Source organism: Panthera tigris, chromosome E1, assembly GCF_018350195.1.
Source record: "Panthera tigris isolate Pti1 chromosome E1, P.tigris_Pti1_mat1.1, whole genome shotgun sequence".
Lineage (NCBI taxonomy): Eukaryota > Metazoa > Chordata > Mammalia > Carnivora > Felidae > Panthera > Panthera tigris.
The window spans coordinates 1,105,145-1,128,675 of NC_056673.1; the positions used below are offsets into that span (position 1 = coordinate 1,105,145).

The 23,531-nt window shown below is 65.8% G+C and overlaps 1 protein-coding gene across 5 annotated transcripts in view; it reads right to left on the reverse strand.

Annotated features, from left to right (window-relative positions):
- The window catches only part of WSCD1 (WSC domain containing 1), a 29,221-nt gene extending 23,563 nt beyond the window's left edge, over nt 1-5,658 (reverse strand). For 2 of the 5 annotated variants that reach the window (XM_042965750.1, XM_042965754.1), the window contains exon 1: nt 3,822-3,910. The gene's annotated coding sequence lies outside the window, so the exon portion shown is untranslated. Of the gene's footprint in view, nt 1-3,335; nt 3,561-3,821; nt 3,911-4,869; nt 5,261-5,287 lie in introns of those variants that run through there. The other 3 variants (XM_042965753.1, XM_042965751.1, XM_042965752.1) reach the window with 3 other exon arrangements.
- Between the last annotated feature and the right edge of the window lie 17,873 nt (nt 5,659-23,531).

The following is a 23,531-nucleotide window of genomic DNA, read 5'->3' on the forward strand; positions in this document are numbered from 1 at the left end:
CGGGAGCCCACCCCACGCTGCCAGCGCCTGCTCGTTTCCAGTGCTCCCCACCCCCCAGACCGTGCTCCTCACCTGCCCCATCCCGGCTACTCCGCACGCCCCCTCCCTCCCCGCAGGTGCCACGCTTGTCCCCATTTGAGAGCCACAGCCGCCAAGGCCCCGCGATCACACAGCGGGGCTAGCCCGCCCACGCCGGCTCCAGCCCCACACCGGGCAGGACTATTCTGGAAAGGAGTTCAGGGCGCCCCCACCAGCACCTCTGAAAACAAGCCAGGTCCAGGCTCGGGGAGACGGTGCCGTGCATGGTGTGCTCCCCCCAGCACACACCCCTGATGTCGCCGTGGGGGTCAGTGTTCCGCCCCCCGGGGCCCCTCCCATCTCGGAATCCAGCAAAGTGCTTCGGGGGGACGGGGGTGGACATCAGCCCGGAGAAGGGCAGGCAGGGCCTGGGGGAGGGTCGCCCCACTCAGGAAGGAGGGAGTCGGGGCAAAGGGGCTTCTGGGGGGTCTCGGGAGGGAGCTGGGGCCTAGCGCCGGTGGGGACGGGAGCACCCGAGCCCTCTCCTGTTACTTTGCTGCCGGCTGGACCCCAGGGCGCGGCAGGTGCCCGGCCTGCAGGTGGGACCGGGAGCTAGGCTGAGGGGTCCGGGGACTGGGCAGGTGACGGTGGCAGCGGGGAGAGGAGAAGGGCAGCCCGTGGGGTCTGGGGGCTGCACAAAGCCCTCAGAGAGGCCGGGGCCTGACTCCGGGCCGCCGGGGTTCAGTCACGTGACTGCCTCCGTTCCCCCTCCCCGGCCAGAGAGGACAGGCGGTGGCAGGTGAGGAGGGAGACTCCAGAGGCCCCCAGAAGCATCTCCGCACCTTTGGCCAGGGCAGTGGGGACGGGGACCCTCTGGGCTCAGAGCCACGTGCTCCCAGTCGGGTGAGGGCCTGAAAGACAAAGGAGCAGGCCCAGCACGTCGCCCTCCCGACGAGAGACGGGCGGTGGGGTCCCAGCAGCCGAGTCCCAGCCTCCAGGACCCGCGGCCGGCCCGGTGGGGAGGGGTCCTCAGGTCCACATGAGCCTCCAGCTGGGCTCAGGGCTCTGGATTAGCCCTCCTCTGTCTTTTCTCACCCCTGCAGGCCTCCGCCCTGCTCAGCTCCGTGCACATTGTTTGGATACTCCCTTTCTCCCAGAGGCCAAGCCTAAGAAAGCGACCTTTCTAAAGAAAGAAACAGTAATGCTGCAGCCTCCAACGTGTCCCCAGGACTCGGACGGCCAAGCCGAGGCCTCTCGGTCTGACACCCAGTCTGCCAGCCCCTTCCTCTCAAGGATCCTTCCAGAAGGCCGTGTCCCAAGCACAGTGCCCCCGGCCCCCATGCCCTTCCTCGTACGGCTCGCGCGTGCTTCGTGGCCATCAAGGTTCAGGTCCGATGCCACCTCCTGCAGGCAGCCCTCCTGCTCCCTGAGGCGGAGCTCGACGGCGGGACGGGATGCTCTGTGAGCTGACCCTGGCTGACGTGTCCCGCCTGGAGTCAGCGCTCCGAGCCGCTCTGCCCACTCTCCCTCCCGGCCCGTGAGCCCCCTGCGGGCACCTCCGAGTGGAACACAGGGCAGACCCCCAGGAATCGGTGCCCCCCGCCACCCTCCAGGGCTCAGGGGAGAGGGGCGCGTCCGTCCCCTACTCAGGAGTGGAACCCACCCTCTGGAAACAGCCCATCACCACCTCTCTGGTCTATCGCTGGGCCACCTCTTTCATGGATCCCTGTTTTGTTCCTCTGTCTCTCCCACCCGATGGCGAACCCTTGAGGGTTATTCAAGCCCCTTGGGCGATCCGGGTGAATCTGGGCAGGCTCAGCCTCGCCCCTCTGGCTCCTGCGGGCGCTGGGATGGGGGCTTCCCGGGCGGGTGCCTGGGCGCCCCTGTCCTCAGCACCCTCCGGGCCCCCTCAGGCCAAGACAGCCGCCCTCTGGGAGGGGCTCACGTCCCCGAGGGTCTCCAGCAGCAAGAGAAGCCCGGGAGAAGGAAGGGGCCCTAGCAGCCAACAGGTGTGCCCGCGTCACTAGCTCACAAAATGAATCCAGCCTACTCTTCCATCCACATCACACGTCCACACGGCAGGCGGTTCTCGCCAACCACAGTCTCCGCAAGCAGCACGCTTCCGATCGTTGTGCGGCGGCCTCCCCGCGGCCGGCCGACCGGGGTCTGAGCCAGACGGGAGCACGGGCCGCCAGTGTCTACGGGGGAACCGGCCCTTCCCAAGAGTGCCTGCTCAGGCAGGACCCGGTCCCGGGCTCCAGGCAGGGGGAGCCGCCCCTGTGACTCGCTCCCGCTCCCCGGGGCTGGGCCTGAACTGACCTGGCGGGAGACTGGCGGCCCGGACAAGCACCCCCGCCCGCCTGGGCACACAGGAGGGCAGGGATGGGGTCTGGCCTTCTGCCTAACCAGGCTTCTTTTCCCTTCCGGCGGATGGGCTGCAGGCCACAGGACACACCCCACAGGGCTCCAGCAGCCGCCGAAAAGGGGGAGCCCCTCACCCCCAAACCAGGCTTCCAGGGAGCTGGGAAATACTCACGCTGGGGATGGGGGCACGCGGCCGTGGGCGGGGGCTTCTCCTGGGGAAGGGGGGGCTGCCGGGTCAGCCCCCCACCCCCAGCCACTCGCCAAGCTTCCTTCGGGGAGCGCCTGGGAGACAGCCACTCTGCTGCAGCTTACAGGGGCTCTGGTGGCCACTGGGCACCTTCCCCAAGGGGCTTCTGAGGCCCCAGCCGAGGGTATGGGGAGGTGAGGGGCACACTGGGGGAACCTCCCCTTTGCCTCCCCTCCTGCAGTTTGCAACCATCAGGAAGGGGCCGGCTCTTCCCTCCTGCCTCCCTCCCCACCGCCTCACTCCCTTCCCTTGCCCGGGGCCTCCCAGGCAATTCGGAGGAGAAAACAAAAGGCCCATCTCCTGAGCCCGACCTGGGACCCTCCCGGTTCCAGCGACAGGGGTGACAGCGTCTGCATCTGTCAGAAAAGTACGGCAGAGTTCCCAGTCTGTCCATCTTCGCAGCAGCCCCGGAAGGGCGCGGGGCCGTGGAAGCCCCAACCCCGGTGTCCAACCGTGCCCCTGCTCACACAAGGACGGGAGTCCCTCTGCACCACCCCCTACCCCCGGGGGCGGGGGCGGGGGTGGGGGGCGAGCCCGCACGCGCCACCCCGGGCACCAGACCACCTGCGGGGCCGCCCTGAGGCTCCAGACTTAAAAGAAGAACGCAGTGAGCAGCCCCCAGTCCGGCTGCGTCCACACCTGGGGAGGTGCACGGCTCCCTCCACTACTTGGGGTAATTTTCCGGACAAGATCCGCGAATACCTACGTTTCGCCTTTGCCTCTGCCTCTGTTCAAGTTCACCCAGAGACAGCGGGCAGAGCCCTCCGCTGACCGGAAGCCTCGCTCTCGGGGTGAGTGAGCGGCTCCTGCCAGAGGCAGCGCGCACCCCGAACCCCGCGCTCGCCCCCTGCCCGGCCGGATCCGCCTCTCCCTCCCTCCCTCCGCGGACACTGACGGTCGCCGAGGATTCCAGGAGGGGACGCCGCGTCCAAAGCTGCCCTGCGCGCCCCCGCCCGCCCCCGGGGGCCCCTCCCGAGCGCTGCCCCCGCGCGCGCACCCACACCCCCCTCCCCGGCCCGCCGCCCGGAGCAGGTGCACCCCCGCCGCGCTCCGGCCGCGTCTACACAAACTTGTTCGCGGGCGGCTGGGAAGGAGCGCGCCCGCCCCCGCCCGCGCGCGGGGGGGGGGGGGATCCCGTTGGGGGTCCCGCTGGGGGTCCCGGCGGGGCGCCCCGGAGACAGGACTCACTCACCCCGCGATCGCGGCCGGCTGGGGCGCCCGCTCCCGCGGCCACGCGCCCGCTCCCGGGCACCGAGCCCCGCGGCCCCGCAGCGCCCGGAGCCCCGGCGCCCCCACCCTCCCCCCCCCCCCCCGCCGCGAGCGGCCCGACGCGCGCTCTCCCCCCCCCCCTCCGGGCACAGGGCGCCGCCACCAGGCTCCGGGGCTGCGGGCGACCGGGCGGCGCGGGCGGGCGGCGGGCGGGCTCTGCACATGCTCACTCGCGCGGCCCGGGGACAGCGGCCGGCCGCCGCCGGGTCCTAGAGGCGCCCGCTCGGCCCGCCGCGTGGGAGGGGTCGTGCTGGGGGCGGGGGCCCGCGGGAGGGAGCGGGCAGGCGGGCGGGGCACGCGCGCACACGCTCCGCCGGGCTGCCACGCTCACTCGGTCGCAGACTCACAGGGACAGACGCGCCGTCTGGTGCAGACACTGAATCCCGGCCCGCGGGCCACGCCGACAGCCACGCTTTCTCACGCGCGCGTGTGCGCACACACACCGGGCTCTGTCCCACTCGCTCGCAGACAGCCCGGGACCCCGTGGCAGGCACACACACAGGGTCGCACAGACACACGCGGGGCCACCGTCCCACGCACATCTGGCCGCGGACGCCCTCGTGCACACGACAGGCGGGGACAGCCGCGCACACAACCGCCAGCCCGGGAGCGGACGAACACACGGACACCATCCGCCCCCCCCCCCCCGGCCCCCGCACACTCAGGGCACGACACCGGGGACTGACCCACGCCCTGACAGGGTGCCCCACGGAAGCAGGGCCACACACCCGGGGTCAGCTGACGGGCGCACTCCTGTGTGGTCACACTGGGCCACCCACAGGCACACGCGCACGCACGCACGCTCGGAGGTGGACAGGTGTGCCTCCACACTGCCATCCACAATCCCCCTCGTGAAACGGGGCTGGTCCAACCCTGAGCGTTTCCCCTCCAAGCGTCCCCCTGCCCCTGCTCCCCACAGTCCCCCAGCCACGGGGCCACCCCTGTGGGCGCATCGGCGGTCCCGTCCTCACCCGGGGCCGGCCGCCCAGATGCTCCAGGAGGCTGAGGACCCGCACAGGCTGTGCGGCTGGTAGGGCTCTGGTGGTGCGGCTCTAACCCGGCTTCCTGAGAGGGAGCGTCGTGCCTCTGATGACCGCTAGGGGCAGAGCTGCTTGGCGAGGCTCCCAGGAGCCTGTTTTCAACAGGTGCAGGGGGATAAGGATTGGCCCGGCCGGGGACCGGTGGGAGCCCCGCTTCATGGCGGTCAGCCGGGTGGCAACCAGAAGGGAAAGGGGCTTGCTCAAGGTCACACAGCTAGCAGGCCAAGCCCCGGAGTCAGAAGAGAGTCGGCCCCCTCTGGAGCCCTGGAGGGTGGCAGGGGTGACAGACGCATCCTGTGCCGCCCCGGCATTCCTGGCTTTGCAGAACAGCCCCGTGCGTCTCCCTTACCGCGTGCGCGTGACTGCGCCCGTGTCCTGCTGGTGACGCCGCCCCAGGCTCCCTCCTGCCCGTTACGTCCCTGGAATCTCACGGCGAGTCAGGGGCTGCCTTCCCGCGGCCACTCTACAGAGGAAGCGGCCGGGGCCCAAAGGGGGACGAGTGTCCGAGGCCCACAGCGAGCGGAGCCCAGGGGAGCTTAGCGGAGAAGTGACGTGGCTGCGGCCGGGAGGAGAGCTGCCTCAGGAAAGAGAAGGAAAAAGCCTGCTGGGCGTCTGTGCCATTTCTGTGCCCGATGCCACGCCGCTCCTGCTGTGCAAAGCCCTCCAGGGACGTGCACCGCCTGTGTGGGGGAGACAGGAGCACCTGCTGACTCTGGAGGGATGCGGAGAAGGGAAGAGGGTGGTGGGATCCAGGAAGTGGTTGAGAAGGCGTGGTTGACACGCGTCTTGGGTCACCTGTAAGGGGTGCGGATGGCCGGGAGCGTTTCAGGGCCGGGATGAGGTCCTTCTCTGTGGCAGTGGTGACAGATCAGAGGACATGAGGGGGCCACTTGGACTAGGCTTGATGGGGGAGCCGCTCCCAGCCCCCCGTCCAGCTCTGCCTCGCAACTGTCACGTCTGCATCGCCGGGACTGTTCGACACCTATCTGCACGGCATCTCAGCCCGTGTCTCGGAAGGCACCCTAATGCCACGGGGGGCTTCTCTGATGGGCCCACAGTGGTGCTGACGTGTCCAGGTACCGTTCGGTGAAGCACCACCTCCCAGTCCCCTGCAGGTCCGGGACCGGGGACCAGACCGTCGGCTCGCATCTCAGTCCCACAGTGTTTGGCTCTTGATTTTATCTGCTTCTCTCTTTGTGGATCCCAGTGATTGGACCCCAAGTATTCACATTGCCTCCTAGCTTCCTATCATCTGTTGGGTTATCCACCCATCCATTGTTCCATCCACTCAATCCAGCCATCCAACCGGCCATCCTTCCTTCCATCCCTCCACCATCCATCCATCGTTCCACCCACTCATCCAGCCATCCAACCGGCCAGCCTTCCTTCCTTCCATCCACCCATCCATCCATGCATCCACACATCTTCTCACTTACTCACTGAGCAAGGCACCCATTGTGTTAGATTTTGTGTCGAACGCCAGAGACTCTGAGAAGAACCTTCACCGAGTGTCCAGTGAAGACCTGGACCAGGAAACACACCCGAAACAAGAATGGACCACCGAGGAGGAGGTCTGCTGTATCATTTGGGTGCTCGCAGCCTCACCACATCGCCACTTGGTCGGCACTGTCCTCCGGCAGTAGCAAAGGGCAAGCGGGGTGATGGCTGCATGCCACCAAGTCAGGAGGAATTCAGGGAAGGCTCCATGGAGGAGGTGGCATCTCAGCTGCCTCCTAAGGGAGAAGAGAACACTCTCTGGGGTACAGGGAGCAGGGGCCGGTCCAGGCAGGGGGCCCCCCGTGTGAAGGTAGGAGGCACGAAACACGCGGCATGTTGGGGGAGGCGCAGGGAACCTGCCAGGCCTGCTGGGAGGTCGGCGGTGGTGACAGCAGAGGAGGCTGGACCCGGACTGGCCGGCCGAGCCCTCGCTCAGATCGCTGACCCCAGCGGGCAGGGCGGGGCTGCAGGCCCAGCCGGAGCCACCGCCACCGCGCCTGGTCCTCAACCTCGGGAAACACGCATTCGGTCACCTGGGAGCCGTCAGCCCCGCGTCTCCGCCCCCCGTTGACAGAGGCAGCCTGGTCGTCGCCGGCCTCAGGGTGACAAGCCCAGGCGGGGGCGGGTCCTGGCTCCCCCCCGCCCCCCACCACCACCTTGAGAAAGTCGCCAGCTCTCTGAGCCTCTCTGTCTCCATCTCCAAAACGCACCCGTTGCCGGGCTCTTGGGAGGACCGGCGGAATGCTCGCGGCCCGAGCGGCACGCGGTCTGCCGCGGGATGAGCCCGCAGCGCATTTTAGCAAACAGCGTATGGAGGGCTCCCTCCCGAGCTCCTGCGATCCGGAAACGCCACGTGTGGGTGCTTTCTCGACCTACGAGGCTGCTGCGTGCACCTCCCCGGGGAGCCCCTGCCTGGCCGTCCAGTTCCCGGGTGGCACCTGTGACCTGGGGCGCCTGTGTTCTTGTCTGTCGCCTCCTTCCCGACCCCCAGGGCCCCGCAGCCAGAATTCCCGCCACCACGGAGCCAGGGAGCTCTCTGTCTCGTTCAGAACTCTGCTGTCAGGGTCTAGCTGAATTCTGGGCACATCGGCACCCTCGCTAAATATTTATTAAATAAATAATTGATTGATTTTTAAAAATGCGGTAAGTCTAGCGTGACATCTTTTTAATGAATCTGACCGGGTCCCCGGTGGTCGCCGTGGTTCTTCTCAGGAATTCAGGTAGTGCTCCCTCCTGCTCAGGTCACAGACTGATCCCCGTTTACGTCCAGCCTGGCCGTCGTCCGTGGGGTCCTGCCCGCCGCCTGGGAGACCCCGGGGGTGGGGTACGCACGGCCCCCCGTGCCGCAGCCCCCTGCCGCGGGGCCGGATGACGAGGCACGGCGCCCGGCCCCACCGCCCGGAGTGGCCCTCGAGGCCGCGTCCCGCTCCCGGCGTCGTCGCGGGAGGCAGCCTGCCTCGGGGATGGAGCGAGGAGACCGGGAGGGACCCTCTGGCAGCACTCGGAAGGAGGGGATGCTCGGGTTTTGCAGCGCCGTGAACTGCTGGGGCCCGCTCCGCGCACGCAGACCCCCGTGGGATCGCCTGTTTGCCTGCCTCTCCCAAGACGAGGGACCACGGTGGCCTCAGCGAGCCTCCAAAGAGGGGAAGTCTGTCCACGAAAGGGGTTGTTGGGTTCCGCCCGGCCCTCGGGAGTCTCCGCGGCACAGGGAAGGGGCCATCGCGAGGTCGTGGGGGCCGGCCGGCCCTCTGAGGGGGCAGAGCGCAGGGGAAGCCGGCCTCTGGGGCGGCCCCGGCTGCACCCCCGGGAGACCCCTTCCCGCTGACCCGTGTCGGAAAATAAGGTCTATTCGTGCAGAAGAAACTGCTGTTGGCGTATGGGCCTTCACGTGGTTTCTTTCCCCCGAGGGTCCGCGCGGGGTCAGCGAGGTCCTCACGAGCGCCGGCCGCCACGTGCGTGGGGGGGTCAAGGGCACGCTCCCCGCCCGCCAGCGCCCGCCGGCGTCCCCGCGGCCTGTGGTCCGGCAGCGGCTGGGATGGGGGACCCGGGGGCCAGGTAGGAGGCACAGGGGTGTGTGTGTGAACCCGCAACCACCTATCCCGCTCTCTGCCTCCCGCTGGGCCCGGCTGGCGGTGGGAGGAGCCCGGGTTGGCCGGGGACGTTGCTGTACACCCTCCTCCTCGAACCCCCACGACACGTGCCGTTGCAGTGGCTGAGCCCGGATTGCAGGGCCACCCGTGGACGGCCGGCTTCCGTGGCTGCGAGGGGCCCATCCCCCACCCCCACGGGGCCCCGTCCCAGTGACCACTCACCTGCCCGCCTGCGGGCACGCGGCCACTGTCACTTCTCCGCCCAGAGAAGCTTCTGGCCCCTTCCCCGTGCGGCCGCCTCGTGGCCACACGCACGTGCTCGCCCTCCGTGTCAGAGATGAAGGAACGTTGTGGGAGGACACTGCTAACTCACAGAGGACGCGGCCGATGTCACCGCCAGAGCCCCAGGGACCCGGAAGGGACGGGGCGGGGGATGGCTGCTTGTGTCTGAGAGGCCCTGGGCCGCATGGAGGGACCTCGGAGGACAGGCCGAGGAGAGAGCCAGCCCGCCGTCGGGAGAAAGCTGTTCCAGGCGGGACATGTGCAGGAGCACAGGGCCAAGTTACCTGGACAGAGCATCCGCCGTGTCCTAGTTCCTTCTGTTTCCTTCCGCGTGTGACCCCAAGGGGACCCGAGGGAGGGACCTGCTGTGAAGGGGAGCGAGACCGCGCCCCGCCTGCCCCGCTCCCCGAGTGCTGTACGTCCGAGGCAGAGCCCCTCGCCTTGCGGAGCCTCAGTTTTCCCATCTGAGAAGTGGAGAGAAGGAGGAGACGAGGCCCCTGGGGTCCTCAGCCCGGAGCCGCCCGCCTCCCCCGTGACTTTGTCATTTCTTGTCCTCCCCACGCGCTCCGACACTTTGCAGTTATATCTTCCTTCGGGCCCTTTTACGTCCGTGTCCGTCCTGGACGCCAGACTCAGACCCACGGGCAGGGCCGAGGTTCGAGAACGCGGCTTCCCCGGAGCCTGGAGGCATCCGCCGTCCTCCGTGGATGGGATGCGGGCAGGGGTGCGCCCGACGCGGGGAGGGGGTGTGTGTGTAGCTCGGACGGGCCTGCTGCCCCTCCTGCACCAGGTGACAGAGCAGCGAGGACAGAGGAGAGCCCGAGGGCGGAAGCGGAGGCCGTTCCCGGATGAGGGCCACGCAGGTGGCCGGGCCAGGGCGGGTGTGAACCTGGAGACTGGGGGCGGGGGGGGGAGGGTGCTGAGAGGTACCCGTTGGCACGTGGGCGGGGGCAGGGTGGACCTGTGGGGAAGGGGGGGCGGGGGTCCTCACCCAGGCTGCCTGTTGTCATGGCAACCGCAGCGGGGCGTGTGGGACCCTCTCTTCTTGGTTCTGTGTGTATGAGTTGGACCCACAGAGTCTCAGGCTGAGTTCCAGACATTTCTGCAGCCACCAAGCCTCCTTGGAGTCCCCAGGTGAGGCCGACCCGGCTGGTTCCCCGCCCGGTCCCCCCCTCCCCCCCCCGCCTCCCGCCTGCCGAGCCGCGCCGAGGGAGCGATGACAGGGCTCAGGTGGCCGTCAGGCTCTCGCCGCGCCTCCACCCAGCTCCCACCCAGCTCCAGGGAGCCGGGAAATGGAAAGTGACAGCAAGTGCCAGGAGCCACTAAGTCTCTGTCACCTGGATTTGCAGGCAGACGGAGCCGTCTCCAAGTGAACACGGCAGGCACCTCGGAGCCACCCGCGCCCCTGCAGGCGCTGGGCCCCGCTGGCCCTGCCTCCCGCCCCGAGGTCGGGCCCCGCTGTCTCCCGGACCCTGCCCTGGAGCCCGCGTCCAGCCGCGGCCGCCCCGACGCCCCGGGACTGCCCTCCCTGACGGCAGGCCTGGCCCCTCATCCCGTCACGGGGACCGTCTCCTCAGAACCCACCTCTCCAACACGCTCTGCAGAGCTAACCTCCCAGAGTTTCGCCTACGGTGACACCGACAGTTCCGGGGCCAGACTCCCAGGAGTCATCAGTTACTCCCATCTGTATTCAATTTCCTCATGTCCTTCCATTTCTTGTGGCCAGACCGAGGGGTTTCGGGCAACCACGTCTTTCCCTAGACGGCCCTGCTTTTCCCAACAACTGAGGCAGCGTCCCGTCTGTTACAGACTTCGGAAGGAATCTCCTCTGAGGGAAAAGTTGGAGAAAACTAATCTCCCCTCAGGCGCGGGCGTTTATATTTTCTAAACTGCAGATCTGACCAAGTCACTCCCACTCGGGGTCCTTCAAGGTCCTGCAAGGTGGGGACCCATGAACCAGACCAGGCCTGATCCAGCCAGACCTGCTCCCCACCTTTTGTCAGCCCTGCCCAAGACGCGACCGTCAGCCCCTGGGTTAAATTCCTTGACTCCCCCAGGCTGGGTTGGGTGCCCCCTATCCCAACGCAGGCACACACACACACACACACACACGCAGGCGTGCCCCCACGAGCGTGCATTTGTGCGCCCACGTGAGTCGATACACAGAGGTGCACACGTGTATGGCTGCACGTGCAGTCACACAGATGTGTGTGTGTGTGTGTGTGTGTTGTGATCGTGACGTGGGCAGTTCATTCTTACCGGTGACGTGGGGTCCTCTTCTGCTGGTCTGTCCCTCCGCGTCCCAGTGAGACACCAGCCGTCCGGAGGTCCTGACTCTGTCCCTGCCCCAGGGTGGATGGGTCCCTGCCCCCGGACGAGGCCCGTCTCCCAGGAGGCCATGGGCGTGGCCTGGCTGGGGTGGCAGCACGTGGCCCAGGCGGGGCGGGCTGAGCCCTGAGCTTGGGGGGGGGGGGGTGCAGGGGGGCGGGGAGGCCGGGAGGCCGGTCTATCAATCCCCACCGCAGCTGGTGCGGCCGCACAGCCGCCCAACCCAGCTTATTTACGATGCTTTTAGCTCCGAGCAGACCCATTTCCGAACTCCTCTCCGAGATATAAATTATCCTAAGGGCTGATTTGTATCACCGTGGTCGGACAATGCCTAACCAGAAATCAACTCCTACCTTTCAGCAATTTCAATCCAGGGAGAGCGATGGATTTTTTTTTTCCCCTCCCTTATTGAGCACTTCAGAAAGGGGGCTGAAAATCTTCAATAGGTTTCGTTTTTAGGGGAAGCAATTTTGGCTTATTAGACACTGTCGGCTTCAGAAATATGCTCACTAATGACTTCTATTTAAATATTTCCCTCCAGCTGACACTTGTTCAAAAATACCGTGTTAATGGATTCGGCATCCCCTAAGTGGGTGCTCTCCCCCACCTCGGCCTCGGAACTTCCTTGGCCGGGTCCTCAACCAAGTCAAGAGTTTCCCAAGCGGCCCGTGTTCGAGGACCACGCCGTCAGAATCACGAGGAGCAACGGTCCCCTCGCCCTCGTGGCGCCCACGGCCATCGGCTCTGTGTGAGCACAGACTCAGGACGAATCGCCAGGCCCTCAAAATCCTTCGCCGGCCCCCCGGCTCCTCCAGGGTGAAATCCAAACCCTCCGGGCTCGCACAAAAGGCCCCCAGCCTGCCCTCAGTGGGACCGCGACACCCACCGCGCTCCCTGTCGAGCCCCAGGCGGGGAGTGGAGATGCGGGCGTCCGGGCTCCAGGCCTGCGCCTGCTTGAACGCTGTCGCCTCGCAGCTCTCGGTCGTGTGTGAACGAGGGTCCCCCCACACCGGCGTCTTCCTCAACGCGGCCACGAGGGAAAACGCGGTAGCTCAGGGCCCTCTGGCTTTTCCTGCGGGTGCTACCCACCGGGAGGAGGTCCCCGATCCGGTCTCAAGGTCCTGCAGACGGAGGGAGGCCTGAGCACCGCCCCCAGGGTCAGGTGCTCTCAGCGGAGCCCAGACTGAAGGACCACCTCGCGCTCCAGGATGCCTCGCGCCCGCCACGCCTGTCTTCCACACGCGCCTGTATTTCCCCGGAGGGCCGCAAAGGACCACGCGCTCCTCGCCTGCGCCTTCTCCGAGACCCAGTCCAGTGCCCGGAACACGCGTTTTGTTGAAGGAAGGAAGGCGTGGGTGATGGGGGAGGGGCTCGTGCCGGGACCACCGGGCAATGTCAGGCAGGAAGTTCGTGTGAGGGGTCCCGGGGAGCCCGCCCAGCCCCAGCCCTGCACGCTCGGTCGGGTCCAGCCGGCCCCCCCCCCCCACCCCACACCTCCAGAGCGACCGCGGCCTCCGTCCCCCGCTCGTTCGCAAGCGAGCCAGGGCTCCGTCTTCTGGAACGTGCGGCGTGCGGCTCCGGGATTCGGGTTGATTTCTGCAGGAGGCAACCCGCTCGCCCAACAGAATCTACACTCCCAGAAATGATTAAAGGAGCAGAATTAAATTCGCTGGGGCCGGAGGGCAGGGAGCGCGGGAAACACGGCGTTCCCGGCAGGGCCTCAGCTCGTGGCCACGGTTGGAGATGCCGGAGGCGCAGAGACGCTGCTCGGTTATTTCCTTGGGTCCAAAGACCGGAGAGAGTAACAGAACCTGACGGACGGCCGTGCCCCCCTGAGCCGAGGGCGCCGCGGTGGCCGGGGGCTCTTGGTACCAAAGGTGTCTCCGGACCCCGACCCTAGCCGTCCCCCCAGGTGAGGGTGTGAGGGCCGGGAAAGGGCGTCCACTAAGCGGACCCGGCGCGCGGCCTGGGATGCAGGCTCCCGTGCGACCGGCTCCCGGGCCCCCACCCCGAAGAACGCCTCCTCCCCCGGCCCGGCTTCCGAAACCCCCCTCCTCCTCGTGAGCCCGCGTCCCTCCACCCCCTTGGCAGCCAGCCGCGAGCCGCCCCGGCGGGGGCACCGGCATCCCCAGGGCGGGTCCTCGGGCCGGCTACCTGCTCAAGTCCAATCTGTGGGTCCCACCTTTACTCCCTGTTTGCTCGGCTTGGGCCAAAGCCAGGTGGGGAGCAGCTCCCAGCTTTCCCGAGGGCGCTCCCGGATCCCGAGTTTTGCTGTGCACCAGAAGCCTCGCACACAGCGAGCACATCTCCTGGCCTGAGGTGCGATCTTTCCGCCGGCACGGAAGAGAGGAAAGACAACCATCCAGCCTAAGGAGAGCTTCCAGAAACCAGCAAGGTCAAAGCGCCCTGCCCAAGGTCACAGCCACAGGCTCTGGCTGTCCCAAACCTTCCGTGTATGTGTTTGGCTTCTTGAATTCCAGTCTTTATTATTATTATTATTATTATTATTATCACCTCCTAATGGAACAAATAATGAGGATCTTTGTGGAAGCTTTTTTTTTAAGTTTATTTATTTATTTTGAGAGATACACAGACAGCGTGAGTAGGGGAGGGGCAGAGAGAGAGGGAGACACAGAATCCGAAGCAGGCCCCGGGCTCCGAGCTGTCAGCACAGAGCCCAACGCGGGGCTCGAACCCACGAACCGCGAGATCATGACCTGAGCCCAAGTCGGACACCCAGCCGACTGAGCCACGCAGGCGCCCCGCCCTGGGGAAACTCTTAATAAGTGGCACCCCTCCCAGATTTTGAACAAGTTGTAAAATAAAATAAAAAGCAAAGATAAAGACAAGCATATCGGGTTTATTGCTGCCCGACTCCAGGGGGAAAAGGCGGCTTTGGGGCTATTAGGTGAGTGGTTTGCTAGAGCTGACCCCGCCCAGTCCTGACCCCGCCCCCAGTCCTGACCCTGACCCCGCCCCCGACCTGACCCCGCCCCCAGCCCGACCCCCTCCAGCAGGTGCAGGTGCAGGCTCAACCTCAGAGCGTGGGCGGCGGGATTTTCTGGCTCAGAGTGAGCGGGTGACCCCAAGCCCCTCTTTCCAAGCTGCACTGCCCAGAGGATGTTCTCGGGGAGACCCTGCCGCACGAGAGGGAGACTCAGGGGACCCCCCCCTCCCGGGGAACAGAACAAGAACCACGCATCACGCTTGGCATGTCGATCTACTCGGTTCCGCACGGCAGCCGTGAGCCACACACGCTGTTTCCCGGCACAAATTAAGATCAAATCGAAACTGGTCCTGAGCCCAACGAGCCACGTTTCAAGGGTTCAGGTGCCACGTGTGGTCAGCGGCCACGTTAGACGGTGCGGAGTCACCGAAAGCTTCCGTCCCTGCGAGAAGTTCTCGGAGACTGCGCGGATCCGGGAAGGGTTTCCCCGGTGGGCACCATCCACACGTGGGGCCTGGGAACCCTTGGCCGTGGCCGCTGTCCACATACTGTGGGGGGTGGGGGTCCGGCAGTATCTCTGGCCTCTACACACTAGATGCCAGTAGTGCCCCCCCGCCAGATTGCTGGGTGTCCTTGGTGGGGACAAAGCCGCCCGGGTAGGGAACCACTGGGCCAGACCCCTCAGACCATCACCCGCGTTGCCCGGGGTGGGGGAGGAAGAGACAAGACGGCTGGACCAGACTTCGGGGGCCCTGGGGCGGTGGCCTGGTGGCAGGGAGTCTGTAAGGGTCACCTGGGTCCCTTCCTCCTTGGCCGCTGCCGCGGCCTCCCCCCCCCACCCCCCGTTGCCTGCCCGCTGCCCACCGCCCCCCTCCCCCCCACCGCACACCTGCTTCCGTGACTTTGCCTCTGCTGTTCCCGTATCTGGAATGCCGTCTCTCTCCCTGCTGTCCTACGACCAGTCCTGGCCAGGGGTCCCCAAGACCACCCACACGCCCGACCCCCCGAAGGACCGCGAGCGTTCCACACGAACCACGTAGCGGTCACAGTCTGACCGCAAGGGGGTTTGTGGGTTTCTCAGTCCGGAACAGCTCCAGCTGATGGGTGCATACCTCCTTTCCCAGACCAGAGCCACCCTCTTGTGAACCCTCTCGCCCCCCAGGTAAAGCTGGCCCTCGCTCGCTGTGGCTTCCTCCGACTCCTTGTTCTGCAAAACTCTGGGGCTCCCTGTGCGCCCCCTGCAGACTGTGGGCGCCCGGAGGGCAGGGACCGGCATTTTGTCTCGTGTTTCTGGGGCCAGCTCGGGGTCGGCGCCCAGCAGGGACGTGGTGCGTGATGATTCAATAGATGAGTGACTACAAATATGCTGGGAGCCCCGGGTGCGGGGGACAGACCAGAGATGACGGGGCCCCGGCCCGGCACGCTGGGATGGATATGGCAGGTGAACACGGCCAGACAACGTCCGTCCGTCCGTCCTGGCCGCCCGCCCAGAGGCAGTCGGTCAGACGGGAGAACCAGCAGCCGCCTGGCCTCGCACCCTCTCTGCTGTCGTCCAGGGGGCACACCTCTCCCAAGCGGCTGGGGAATAACACCCAGCATCCCTCTAGGAGAAGGCTCCGGTAAGAGGCCACCAGGGCATCTTACCAGGTCCAAGTCCCAGGACCCTGTCGTTGAAGAGCTCAGGCCGTGCCCGTCCCGGGGCCTGGAATCGGCCCGGCCGTCTGCTGTGACATCTGGCAAGTGCCTGAGCCTCTGCGGCCTCAGCTGCCGCATCTGTAATATGGGAATAACACCTCCTTCCCGAGGACACCGTGAGGCTCGATGGAATAAGGAGTGTGGGCCCCGTGCCCGGGGCTGTGACCGCCACACGGGGAGCCTCGGTTTTGCTGCTCACGGCCCCGGAGCTCAGCACACCCCGCGCCGTCCTTGTCAGCGGGCTCACCCCGGGTCAGCACCTACCAGCCGCTGCCCAAGCGACAAACCCCCGGAGACTCTGGGGTAACCATGGCAACCGCCTTCCGAGCAGGGTGGTTGCAACTTAATCGGAAAGTTCCCTTTTCCCTCCGCTTTCGGGTGCCCCAAAGTTCACTGAGTTTCGGAGTGTGGCCTTATTCTATCTTGGAGCTGACTCTTTTCCCCTGGAAACGCTTCCCGGATCCAGTAACCTAGCGGGCACAGCAAGGCCCGGGCTCCGTCCCTGAGCCGCCCCTGTCTGCCCCTGGTGAGCACGGTGGGGGCAGGGCGGTCTGGGTCAGCTGCTGCATCCCAGGCGCCGGGGTCGTCCCCGCCCCCTGCACAGGGGGCCAAGGGTATTAAATCACGCACGCATGCTCTCCGGGGAACGAACGAATGAATGAATGAATGAACCGATTTCTCGCTGTGTCTCTTGCAAAGCTCGAATAAAAGAGAACGAGGGAGATCGTGACGGGGCTGCTTTTGGGTTTAACCCAAAGGCACCTCCAGCGGCTCAGCTCCCCGCCTCGGAAACGTCCCCTCCCCATGGAGAGGCCCACCCCGGCCTCGACAGGGAGGACCTGAGCTCTGGCCCTGCCCCATAGCCTGTCCTGGCCCCCAGGGCTCCGCGGGACAGCCTCCTCCTCCCGTGGCCAGTGAGGACAGAAGCACACGCTGCAGCCACGCGGTCTGAGATTGACTCCACCTTGTCAGGGTCAAGGGAGGAATAGAGCCCTGGGGGTCAGTCGGTGAGATGACCCTGCCCCAGAAAACGGCCCGGAAGACGGGTGCCTTCACCCCTCCGTTTAGAGCCTGCACCAAGGACATCCGCTTCCCAAAGCGCTTGGCTGGGTGGGGAGAGGAAGGAGGTGTTTCTCCCTGGTTCCAGCTGGTTCTGGCAGCATTGGGTGGGGGGGGGGGGCGGGGGGCAGGGGGAGGGATGCCGTGAGCAGCGGGGCGCGAGGCGGGGCTGTGGCACCCAGCAAAGTGCCCAGACGGAGGCCCTCAGTGCGGTTAGTGCCGGGTTCCTCGCGGCCGCCCTGGGGGTGCGGGCGGGAGGGATGCGGGCTCAGAGCTGGACGCACCGCTGTGGGGGCTGCCTGGCCCCGGGGTCGGCCAGGACAGGGACCCGGTCTGGGGACCGACAGGCACGGTCCCGGAGCAAGGGTGTGTCCATCTCAGGCGTCCGTGCGGGGCCCCGAGAGGCTCCCTGCTCTGCCCCGGGTGCGGTCGTCCTAACACACGTCCTGCCCGGCGGGTCGCTGGGACCCTGTGACAGACGAGGCCTGAAGGGGCCTGGCGGGTGGCTCCCTCCCAGGGGCTCTGCCTGGAGGAAGTCAGCAGAGGCTTGGAGGGCGGCTCACAAAGGTGAGGGCAGGGGAGGGGTCAGGCGCCTGGGCGGCCGTGTCCGGCCAGGGGAGAGCCTGGTCCCGCCGGCCAGCGCCTGGGCAGGGACACCTTCCCTCGACCAGGTCGCCGTGGGTGCCCAGGCCGGCGTCCGTGGGTCCTGGCTCTGTGTGTGAGTGAGGCCACCGGGCATGCTCTCTGGGATGCCCCCGGAAGGCCGCCTTCCCTGCATCACCCGCTGACTCCGTGTCTAAGATTAGCGGGTCGATACTGTAAATTGTGCGGAAAGGTGAGGCCTCCCGAGCCCGGGGGGATATCTCGCACCGAGCGGGTGCAGACGTTGGACACGGGGGAGCCGGCTCGGGCTGCACCGTGTGGGACCCCCTCCTGGGCCACGCGGGACCCATGTCGCCGCATCCTGCTCTGACCTCAACATGCCACGCGCAGGGTCAGTCAGCTCCCCCCTGACCGCGGCCCCGACCCCGTCACCCCCACGCGGCCCCTGTGAAGTTAGCACTTGCCGAGGGACGGCCGTACGTGCGGCCCAGTGCCAGGCATTACAGGAACCGGTTCCCTCACCCCTGCGACGACACCCGGACAGAGGCACCGCCATGACCCCATTCCACACGGGGAAATCCAGGCTTGACTGCTTGAGCAAGTGGCTTAGGTGCCCCAGGCCTTATTCAGAGCCTCTACGCCAGGCCGCGCGTCTGGACACAAACGAGCCTCCCCCGGGGGCGCCGGGCCCCAGGGGAGACGCAGGCCCTTACTTACAGAGCTGCTCACGCGCCCTTCCGGGTGGACAAAGTGTGCACAGAGACGGTGCCCCTAACCGGCAGTCGGGCGGGTGCCGAGGACTCGGTGGGGCGCGGGGTGGACGATGGGCCGGAAGGGCATTTTACGCACAGGGCACAGCGTGCGGGGCCGTGGCGCGCGGCATAAACCGCTCTGGCCCGGGTAGCAGACCATGTTGCAGCCAGAGGGACAGACGGGCCGCGGACGTTCGCTGCGCCCCAAGCCCAGCTCCTGCTTTGCCAGCGGATCTCCGCTCGCGGCTGCCCCGCCTTCCCTGGCGCTCAGACCAAACCCCGTGGGCTCCTGGACTCCTGGAGGTCTGTTCCTGCTGTGTCTGCCCCAGCAAGCTCCGCTGACCCTCACGTGACGTCCTGGCCGCCCGCCGCCTGCCGGCCCCCAGCCGGGCCACCCTCATCTTGCCCTCGGATTGTCGCCGTCGGTGGGGACGTGTCCTTGTCCACGGTGTCGGTTTGCCACAGTGGCCAGAGGGACCTTTCTTTTAAAAAATGCTTATTTATTTTTGAGAAGGAGAGAGAGACAGAGCGCGAGCAGGGGAGAGGCAGAGAAAGAGGGGGAGACACAGATTCCGAAGCAGGCTCCCAGCTGTCAGCACAGAGCCCGACGCGGGGCTCGAACTCACAAACCGTGAGATCATGACCTGGGCCGAAGTCAGACGCCCAACCGACCGAGCCACCCAGGTGCCCCCAGGGTGACCCTTTTTCAACGTCACATTACTGTTGTCTTCAAACTGTCCAGTGGCCGCACCAGCGTGGATCAGAGAGGACCACAGTCAGGCCAGCCTCTGTGCCCCTCCCCTCCCCCCGGGTTCTCCCCTCTGGCCACCCCGGGTGCTGTCCCAGGGAGCCGCCACGGCTCTGATCTGGGTCAGGGCCCTGGCTCTGCTGCTGACTCACCCCTCTGAGCCTCGGTTTCCTCATCCGCAAAGTGGGCATAAAAACGTCTGTCTTGCAAGGTACCCGTAGGAATTAAATTAAACGGGGTACCGTGTGCACACAGAATGCAGGCCGCGTGCTTGGTGCTCAGCAAACCCCTCTCTGAGCTCTAGCTTCTTCGTCCTCGCGCCCGGGCTGGGGCCACCGACGTGCGGGGCTTCTCGGAAGGATTGAAGGGCAAGAGGTAGGCGATCACTGTCATCCAGCTTAACCCGCCGCCGTCTCCCGAGAGTTCTTCCCCGTCCGGGCCCCACGCCCCTGACCGCGTTCCCTGACCTGACGGCCTGTCCCTGACCTGCGCGCCTCAGTCCGTCTGTTAGTCCCACGGCCACCACCAGTCACTGGTTGACTTGCGTCCCCGTTAGACTGTGAGCCCCGGGGTGCGGAGCGGGGCCCCCACGCGGGGTCTGCAGCCCCGGGCCCCGAGCCCCGCCCACACAGCTTCCTGTCACCGCTGGTGTAATTGGATTACGGTCACAGAATTGAGGGGACCCGCCGGCGACTCTTCCGATCAGATACCTCACTGCTTCTCCAGGATAGGAATTAACTGAACCGAGGGCCATTTTCTAGAGAAAAGAAGCCAATTTAGGATTTTAGAAATAATTGCAGTTCTGTGGGGAAGGAAGGGGCCTCAGATAAACAAAATCACAGCGAGCGGGCAGAACGTCACCGTCCGTCTTAATAAAGGACGCACTTAATCTTGTGAGGTCACCTGCAAAGTGCCCTCCCGCCAGCCAGGATTCTTCCAGATGCCTCCGCGCCCCCGCCCGCCGTTCCCGGCTCAGCTTGAAGCCCCAGGTCCTGCACCCACTCCAGCGTGGCCTTTGACCCCCCTCTGCCCGACTCCAGGAGGCCTCACCTCCCGGGGCCACGGCCACTTCTGCCTCCCACCTGCCCCTTCTCCGCCCTCCTCCCAGACACACCTGCGTCTCCAGCCGGGACCGTCACACGGGCTCCCTCCATCCTTACACAGGCTGTGCCCGGATCCTTCCGGAACACACATCTGAAAACTCCTCCCCCTCTTTCTCTTGGGAAACGCCTGCTCTTCCTTCCAAACCCAGCCTAAGCGTTACCTCATCTCTAAAGCCTTTTTCTGACCTTTCTGAAGGTCACCCCTTAACTCCTGAGTCTCTCTTGTTAATCCCTGCCATGTCACACGGGCTCATTTCCACGTGTCTGTCCCTCCTGCCACGAGCCCACAGAGAATCCGGACGTTCAAGGACTTCTCCGTGTTCCTGGAGCCGGTGGGGGTGACCGGGGCAGGGAGTGGGGGAGGGACAGAAGGGGACCGGGGCTCCCCGTGTGTGACGAGGTGCCACAGCTTGGACGCAGGCGGCCTGGGGGCTCACCTGGGAGCAGGGCCAGGGCACCCGGCCCGGCAGAGGGCCTGCCGCCAGCCCGGAGCCCCCTGACCGCCAGGGGGTCGTCAAACCTGGGGCCGTCGCGCTGGGCGAGGCCGGGCAGACGCCCCGAGCTCGTCCCTCCCCAGCTCTCAACCACTCACTGCCCCTACGCTTGGGCTGCCTTCGTCGGGGCCCTGGGGTCCGTCACCTCCTTGCCGCGACTTAGAGGCCGGCTGGGGGCGGGGGACGTGAGGCGCGGAACGGGACAGCGGCTCTGTGTGTCCCGTGTGGGGCCCGACGCCCCCGGGCCGGCCTGCGCTGTGGGCTGTGGGCACCGCGTCTCCAGGGCGTCGGGGAGCCTGCGATGCCCCAATTCTCCCCACAGGTGCACACTCACTTATGCACATACACACACGCACCCTCGTGCAGACACACACGTGCACACCCGTGCAGGTGCACACACACGTGGAAGCCTCTCTGACCCCTGCTCCCGAAGTGCCGGTTCTGTGGCATTTAGCTTCCTTGGTAATTACTTGTCCCGCGTCTTTCCCCACCTCTGGCTCGCGGTAGGCGGTCATTCAATGCGTCCTTACTAAACAGGCCTGAGCCCGACGTCCAAACCCAGCCCACGTGGCCCCCAGACCAGCGACGACATTCGCCCCATCCGGGTAGGACTCCGGAATTCCACCTGAGCCGGGCCTGCCCACCGCACGTGCCTGGACGTCCAGACACAGCCCCCAGCTTCGTCCGATGGCAGGATCCCGGTGGAGGTTGGGGTCCCTGCCCGGAGCCTCCTGGCTCCTCCCCCTGGTGCTCCCCCCTGAGTCCGTCTGTCCGACAGCCTCTGGCCTGGCATGGGTCCGAGTCGGGAGCTCAGCGGACGCTGGTCCTGCTCTGACCGGGAGCCCTGCAGCTGGTACCTCCCACCCCGGGGTCTGCCGAGGGGCAGTGCCCGTAGCCCCAGGCACGGCCCAGTGACCGCCGGGTCCCCCCACCTGCACGGCTCCAGGAGGCCCCCAGGGCCTCGGGTCGGGACCGGAATCCTGTTCTCGCCGACTCAAGCTCCTCCACGCCTATTACCTGAGCTCCGTCACAGCACGGTCACCTCACCCGGACACCAGGCGGGCAGGCAGCGTGATCGCCGTGTTCTCCAGAGTCAACGTCAGGCTGGCGAGGCTGGAAATTCTCGCCCCGCTGGAAGCCGGCCGCTTCCCCTGCCTTATCCCATCCCCCAGGCGCGGCATCACGAGGTGTCCCCGCGGCGTAGGCGAGGACGCGCACCCAGGCCTGTTACGTGAGGTTGCACAGCCCTTCGGTGCTGTGTGTGTGAAGGCGTGCACACGGGGGCCCTGCGTCCCCCTCCCCCACTGCGGACAGGGACCTTTCCAAACGGCGAGGCCGGGAGACCTCCGTCTGGCCGCGTGGAGGTCACACGGAGCCAGCCCTGTGCTCTCCCGGGCTCTCGTGCCGGGTCACGAGATAAACCGCCTGCTGGGGGGTCCCGTCCTGCCCCCGATCGCGTCACAGTGTCACCTTCCCCTGAGACCACAGTCCAAGGGCAGATGACCTCTCCGGAGCCCGGGAAGGGCATGAGAAAAGCGACCCATCGCTGGAGAACCTGATGAGGGCTGATTACTGCTACGCCTGCCGGATTTCCTCTTCAATTATTCATGAACACAAGCCAGTGTTTGTGTGCTGGGGCAGCCGTCTAAAAACCAGATAAGCTGACGCGGTCCGGAAAAATCGCCCTGTTGGAAACGGCAAAACCGAATTTGACGACAGATTAGTCTGTGAATGAATTTATTCTGCGTTTCGTGTCTCAGCTGGACTTGGGGAGCTTGTGATGAAAGGAAGGAGGACAGTCGGCACTGAGTGGTCACTGAAGCCCGTGTTTGGCTGGGCCCGCTGGCCAAGCCCCCTTTGCTAGAATGTGCAGGAATCCTGCATGGGGCCCACGGGACAGTGTCTCCAGAGGGTCATGACCTGAACCAGCAGACCTCACACTTGGGAGTTTGCCCCAGGGACATGAAAAGCATGTGTACAAAAAAGCATGGCTGAAGGGAAGGGAGGGGATGAGAGGGAAGGGAGGAGAGGGAGGAGGGGAGGGGAGGGAGGGGGAGGGGAGGGGAGGAAGGGGAGGGGAAGGAGGGGAGGGGAGGTGTGAATGAGGGGAAGGGAGGGAGGGGAGAGGAGGGAGGGGAGGGGAGGGAGGGGAGAGGAGGGAGGGGAGGGGAGGGGAGGGGAGGGAAGGGAAGGGAGGGGAGGGGAAGGAAGGGGGAGGGAAGAGAAGGGAGGGGAGGGGAAGGAAGGGGGAGGGAAGGGAAGGGAGGGGAGGGGAAGGAAGGGGGAGGGAAGGAAGGGAGGGGAGGGGAAGGAGGGTAAGAAGGGGAGGGGAGGGGAGGTGTGAACAAGGGGAGAGGAAGGAGGGGAGGGGAAGTGTGAATGAGAGGAGGGGAGGGGAGGGGAGCAGAGGGAGGGGAGGGAATGGGAGGGGAGACGTGTACAAAGGGAGCACAGAGGGTTTTGGGCAGTGAAAATACTCCATACGACACCTGTCATCACACGTTTGCCCAAACCCATGGGCTGTACACACCCAAGTGAACGCTCACGTGCACAGGTACCTCCTGTGTGTGATCACGACCGGTCAGTGTGGGTTCATCCTCTCTGACAAGTGCTGAGCTCTGGTGGCCAAGGCCTGCGTGTGTGGGGCTTGGGGAAATCTTTGCACCCTCCTCTTATTTCGCTGTGAACCTAAAACTTCTCTTAAAAAAGACATTTTTAAGGGGCGCCTGGGTGGCTCGGTCAGTTAAGCATCTGACTTTGGCTCAGGTCATGATCTCACAGTTCGTGGGTTTGAGCCCCGCGTCGGGCTCTGTGCTGACAGCTCGGAGCCTGGAGCCTGCTTCGGATTCTGGGTCTCCCTCTCTCTCTGCCCCTCCCCCGCTCATGCTCTGTCTCTCTCTGTCTCAAAAATAAATAAAAAACAATAAAAAAAATTTAAAAAAAATTTAAAAAAAGACACTCCTGAACGTGGTAAATCTACAGTAACAAAATATTG